Source organism: Lathyrus oleraceus, chromosome 6 (genome assembly GCF_024323335.1).
Source record: "Lathyrus oleraceus cultivar Zhongwan6 chromosome 6, CAAS_Psat_ZW6_1.0, whole genome shotgun sequence".
Lineage (NCBI taxonomy): Eukaryota > Viridiplantae > Streptophyta > Magnoliopsida > Fabales > Fabaceae > Lathyrus > Lathyrus oleraceus.
In genome coordinates this window covers 339,484,374-339,489,853 of record NC_066584.1, presented here as the reverse complement: position 1 = coordinate 339,489,853, position 5,480 = coordinate 339,484,374, and the positions used below count along the sequence as shown (strand labels likewise).

At 37.0% G+C, this 5,480-nt stretch overlaps 1 non-coding gene across 1 annotated transcript; it reads left to right on the top strand.

Moving 5' to 3' along the window:
* Positions 1-2,437: 2,437 nt before the first annotated feature.
* Positions 2,438-2,544, top strand: LOC127099754 (small nucleolar RNA R71). The gene has a single exon (XR_007794227.1). It is a non-coding gene; the product is annotated as a small nucleolar RNA R71 (small nucleolar RNA).
* Positions 2,545-5,480: the final 2,936 nt, after the last annotated feature.

Here is a 5,480-nt window from a genome sequence, read left to right as displayed (position 1 = left end):
AAGCGAAGGTACCAAAAGGGCACGTGAACTTTGTCTTTTCTTGGTCATCAGGGTGAATCGGTATTTGAAAGAAACCTGAGTAACCGTCTAGATAGCAGAAATGAGAATGTTTTGCTAATCGTTCTAACATCTGGTCAATGAATGGTAAAGGGAAATGATCTTTTCGGGTTGCTTTGTTTAGTTTCCTATAGTCAATGCACATTCTCCATCCCGATTCGATTCGTTTGGTTATAGTTTCTCCTTTTTCATTTTCAATGACTGTTACACCTCCCTTTTTTGGTACTACGTATACAGGACTAACCCATTTGCTATCAGATATAGGATATATGATACTTGCCTCTAATAACTTGGTTATTTCCTTCTTCACTACCTCACTCAGGATCGGGTTTAGTCTCCTCTGGTGTTCCCTAGAAGTTTTACAGTCTTCTTCTAGCATGATGCGGTGCATACAAATAGAGGGACTTATTCCTTTAAGATCGGTGATGTTGTAACCTAGTGCGGTTGGATATTTTCTTAAGATATGCAGGAGTTTTTCTGTTTCGAGTCTTCCTAGGTCAGCATTAACTATCACTGGTCGTTCAAGTTCTAAGTCTAGGAATTCATATCTCAGATTTTTGGGAAGTGTTTTCAGGTGTAAGGTTGGTTTCTTAAGGCATTGCGTAGGGTCCGGTGTTATTGTTAAACATTGGTTAAGTTTGTCTTCTACAAGATAGTCAGATGATTTGTCTTTTTCTAACTCCGTTTCTTTTATGCATTCATCGATGATATCCATGAAGTAACATGTATCTTCTATTCCAGGTGCTTTCAAAAATTGGGAAAGAATGAACTCAATTTTCTCTTCTCCTACTTCAAAAGTGAGTCGTCCTCGTTTTACGTCTATGATTGCACCGGCAGTTGCTAAGAACGGTCTTCCCAGTATAATGGGTGTAACTTCATCTTCTCTAATATCCATAATTATAAAATCAGTTGGAATGTAGAGTTGACCTATGCGTACTGGAACGTTTTCAAGAATTCCTACAGGATATTTGACGGAACGATCTGCTAGTTGCACAGACATTTTAGTTGGTCTTAATTCTCCCATTTCAAGTCTCTTGCATATGGATAAAGGCATAACACTAATACCGGCTCCTAAATCGCATAAGGCTTTGTCAATGACAAATTTTCCTATGTGACAGGGTATAGAGAAACTACCTGGGTCTTTAAGTTTAGGAGGCATATTCTGGATTATAGCGCTACATTCAGCGGTGAGTGTAACGGTTTCGCTATCTTCAAGTTTCCTTTTATTAGAAAGAATTTCTTTTAAAAACTTGGCATATGAGGGCATATGCGTAATAGCTTCTGTAAACGGAATTGTGACGTTTAATTGTTTTAGTAGGTCAACAAATTTTTTGAATTGGCCCGCATCTTTGGTTTTAATAAGCCTTTGAGGGTAAGGGATAGGTGGTTTATAAGGTGGTGGAGGTACATAAGGTTCCTTCTTTTCTACGGTTTCCTTATTACTCTCTTCCTTTTCCTTAGGTTCACTTTCCTCCTCAGTTGACTTTTTAGAGTTTTGGTTTTCTATCCTTGGGTCAACGGTCCTTCCACTTCCGTTCCACTTCTCAGTATAATTGCATGAGCGTGGCTTCTTGGGTTAGGTTGGGGTTGGCCAGGAAATGTACCAGTTGGGGCAGCAGTAGGCGGTTGTTGTTGAGCTACTTGTGAAATTTGCGTTTCCAGCATTTTGTTATGGGTAGCCAGGGCATCTACTTTACTTGCTAGTTGTTTAATTTGTTCGCCAGTGTGTACATTCTGGTTTAAGAAATCTTTATTGGTTTGCTGTTGAGAAGCTATAAAGTTTTCCATCATGATTTCCAAGTTGGATTTCCTAGGGGCGTTATTGTTAGGTGTAGATGGGATCGGCTTCTGATATCCCGGAGGTATAGCTGGGGCTTGATTTGGGGATTGTCCAGGTACGTATAAAGCATTATTACTCTTATATGAAAAATTGGGATGATTCTTCCAATTTGAGTTATAGGTGTGCGAGTAGGGGCTTCCTTGAGCATAGTTTACTTGCTCCGCTTGGATTCTTGTTAGGAGTTGACAATCTGCAGGAGTGTGACCTTGGATTCCACAAACTTCGCAATTCTGAGTTATGGCAACCACGGTGGCTGGAGGTGATACGTTTAAACTTTCAATTTTCTGGACCAGAGCATCCACTTTTGCATTAACATGATCAAGGTTACTTATCTCGTACATGCCAGTTTTCGTTTGAGGTTTTTCTACCATTGTTCGTTTGCTTCCCCACTGATAGTGGTTTTGAGCCATGCTTTCGATAAGTTGGTAAGCATCAACATAAGGTTTGTTCATCAGTGCACCACCTGCGGCGGCGTCTATTGTTAACCTCGTGTTGTACAGGAGACCATTATAGAAGGTATGAATTACTAACCAGTCCTCTAAACCATGGTGTGGACAAAGTCTCATCATGTCTTTGTATCTTTCCCATGCTTCGAAAAGAGACTCTTTATCTTTCTGTTTAAATCCATTTATCTGGGCTCTTAACATAGCTGTTTTGCTTGGCGGAAAATATCGAGCAAGAAAAACTTTCTTCAACTCGTTCCATGTGGTGACTGAGTTGGAAGGAAGAGATTGAAGCCATCTTCTAGCGCTATCTCTTAACGAGAAAGGAAAAAGACGAAGTCGAATTGCCTCTGAAGTGACACCATTAGCTTTAACAGTATCAGCGTATTGGACAAATACGGATAAATGAAGGTTTGGATCCTCGGTAGGATTTCCAGAGAATTGGTTCTGTTGCACTGCCTGCAACAGTGAAGGTTTGAGTTCAAAGTTGTTTGCTTCGATTGCGGGTGGAGCAATACTCGAATGCGGCTCATCTTGCGATGGAGCGGCGTAATCTCTAAGAGCACGAGCTGGTTCTGCCATCTCGGGTATCGAAGGGAAAATATTTTTGAAATCGGGAAGTTCAACAGGAGGGAGATTGTTTGCAGCACGATATTCCCGAATTCGTCGTAAGACTCGGAGATATAGTTCGATATCATTGATTCGTAAGTAGAACGGCTCGCCTTGTGAGCGAGTGTGTGGCATACAAATCAACGAAAGAAAGAAAAGAAAAAAAACCTTAGTCTCTACAGCGTAACAGAAGAGTTACGATATCGACTAAATAAAAGTCCCCGGCAACGGCGCCAAAAACTTGATCGCGACTTTATGAGTCAAATTTGGGGTACAAACTGCAAGTGCACAGTTCTATCGTGTAGTTTTAAAAGATATCGATCCCACAGGGACTTATGAATCGATATACCGTTATCTAAGGTTACTTCGTAAAGCTAAGGCAGGTAATACTTTGATTGTTTGGGGGAAAAGCTAAAACTAAAATAAGATCTAAAATAAATATCTAATAAGCGGATATCGGTATGTAGTTCGTCGTAATTAGGGAATCAATTCTTCGTTGGTTTCTTGGTTTTAAAATAAATCTTTTCAGTTGACACTATTGATTAAAAGTCTTATCTCAAACTCTCGCTCTGTTGAATAAACTATGATTTTATATTAACGTAGCTGTCACTTATAGTTAAGTCAAAAACCACTTTTTGAAAACAATAGAATCCGTAGAAACTCTTTTTAAGAAAACACTAATCGTTTAAACACCCCTATCTCAAACTCTCGCTCTGTTGACTTAGGTTATATAATTAAATTCAAATGCTTAACTCTCGTCCTCACATTCAATCTTTAAAAATACTTTTTGAAAAAGATTAGAATTTAATTAACTCTAAAAATTGCTCTCGCCCTGATCTAGAATTAATGTCCAATTAACACTGTCCAGTCAAAAACTCAAACTCTCTATTGCTTTTAACTTCTTTATGTCTTTTACTTTCGTACAAAAACCTTGTTATTAAACCTGTAAATTGAGACCGTAAAAAGAGTGATTTTAATTTTAAACTTAATTAAACCAATTTGGTTTTGATTCCTTCATTCCGCTTACTCTACATACCGGTACCTAAGTAAATCAGCCAGACATGCTAAACAGACTTAAATAATTATCATGCATAAACAGATTCATCTCAGGAAAATAATATAAATAAACAGTAAAGCAGGGCATATATAAATTCAAACAATAATTAAAGAACCTGAGAAATTAAATAGCAGTCTTGAACACTCCACCACAGGCCGGTTGGATTTGTTCTTGAATTCTTCAATCAAACAGAAAAATAAAAGCGAAGGAATAAAAAAACTAGATTCTAACGTAAGGTTAGATCCGGTAAAAGGTACACAATAGTTTCCGGTGTAGAAACTATTGTGCGAAAAAGAATTAACTAAGTGCTGAAAAGGAAAATAGAAATTGCAAGGGAAACAATATAAAAATCGTAAAAGTAATGCTGTAAAAATGTGCTTGTACTGCTGGAAGAGAAAAATTGCGAAAAAGCGAAAACGGCGAAGAAGTCTGGAAAAAGCGTGGAACCTCTGCAGGGTTTGCAAAGCTGATATTTATACAGGTATTTTCTGTAACGGTTTCCAAAAGTAATCCGCGTCAAAGGTCTTCACGTGGCGAATGGTTAGGCATGCAAATAGGACTCAACGTCTCTGAAGCCAAAAATATAGGGGAATGGTGTGACGTCCGTCACACCATATGTGACGCTCGTCACACAAGTGTGCAAAGCGTGACGCTCGTCACAGCCTTTGTGACGCTCGTCACAGGCACAACGCCTGTGCTTTTTGGGTTGGGCTTTGGCTTTTGATATTTGCTTCTTTTCATTCCTTTTCGCACCTCATTTTCTTCCTTTTTTACTTGTGCTTCAAATAAACCACCTGAGATAAATAGAAAGAAAATACCGCGTAATATCTAATAAAATGAAATAAATTGAAGTAAATAATAATATAATTTAATTAAATTGAGTCCTAGAATGTGATACTATTTCATGTTATCAATGGATCAAAACACAAATTGGTCAAAGGAGGACTTTTACCAAATTAATATCATCCATTCATTTTGGGAGATGGAATGTACATTCCATCAATCCCCTAAATCCAATGATATTAATTTGACAAAGTTAAATCAACCTTGACCAAGGCCCAAAAACAAGATTCAAACATAAACAAGTTATCACAATTGGTCAACAAATTTATTTGGCATTTATTCAAATTAAAATACTAAAATAGTGCATTTAAATTAAATATGGTTTGTCCAATTCCTTAAATCTCATCAAAACACCAAAGAAATGGTCATGAGATTTATCATAGGTCAAACAAGGTCAAAGGACCTTGGAGAAAAAAATTCATAATTTTTGGACATTTAAAAATATTTTTAAACAATTAAAAACAAATGCAAAGTTAGTTAATTCATGAAAAATATTAATAATGATCCAAAAAATAATTTTAATTCAGAATATGAAAGAGAAAAATATTTGGTTTTTTTGGTGAAAGTCCCATATTTTTTGGATCAATATTGAATTTAATATGAATTATTGAAAATAGTGCAATTAAAATGA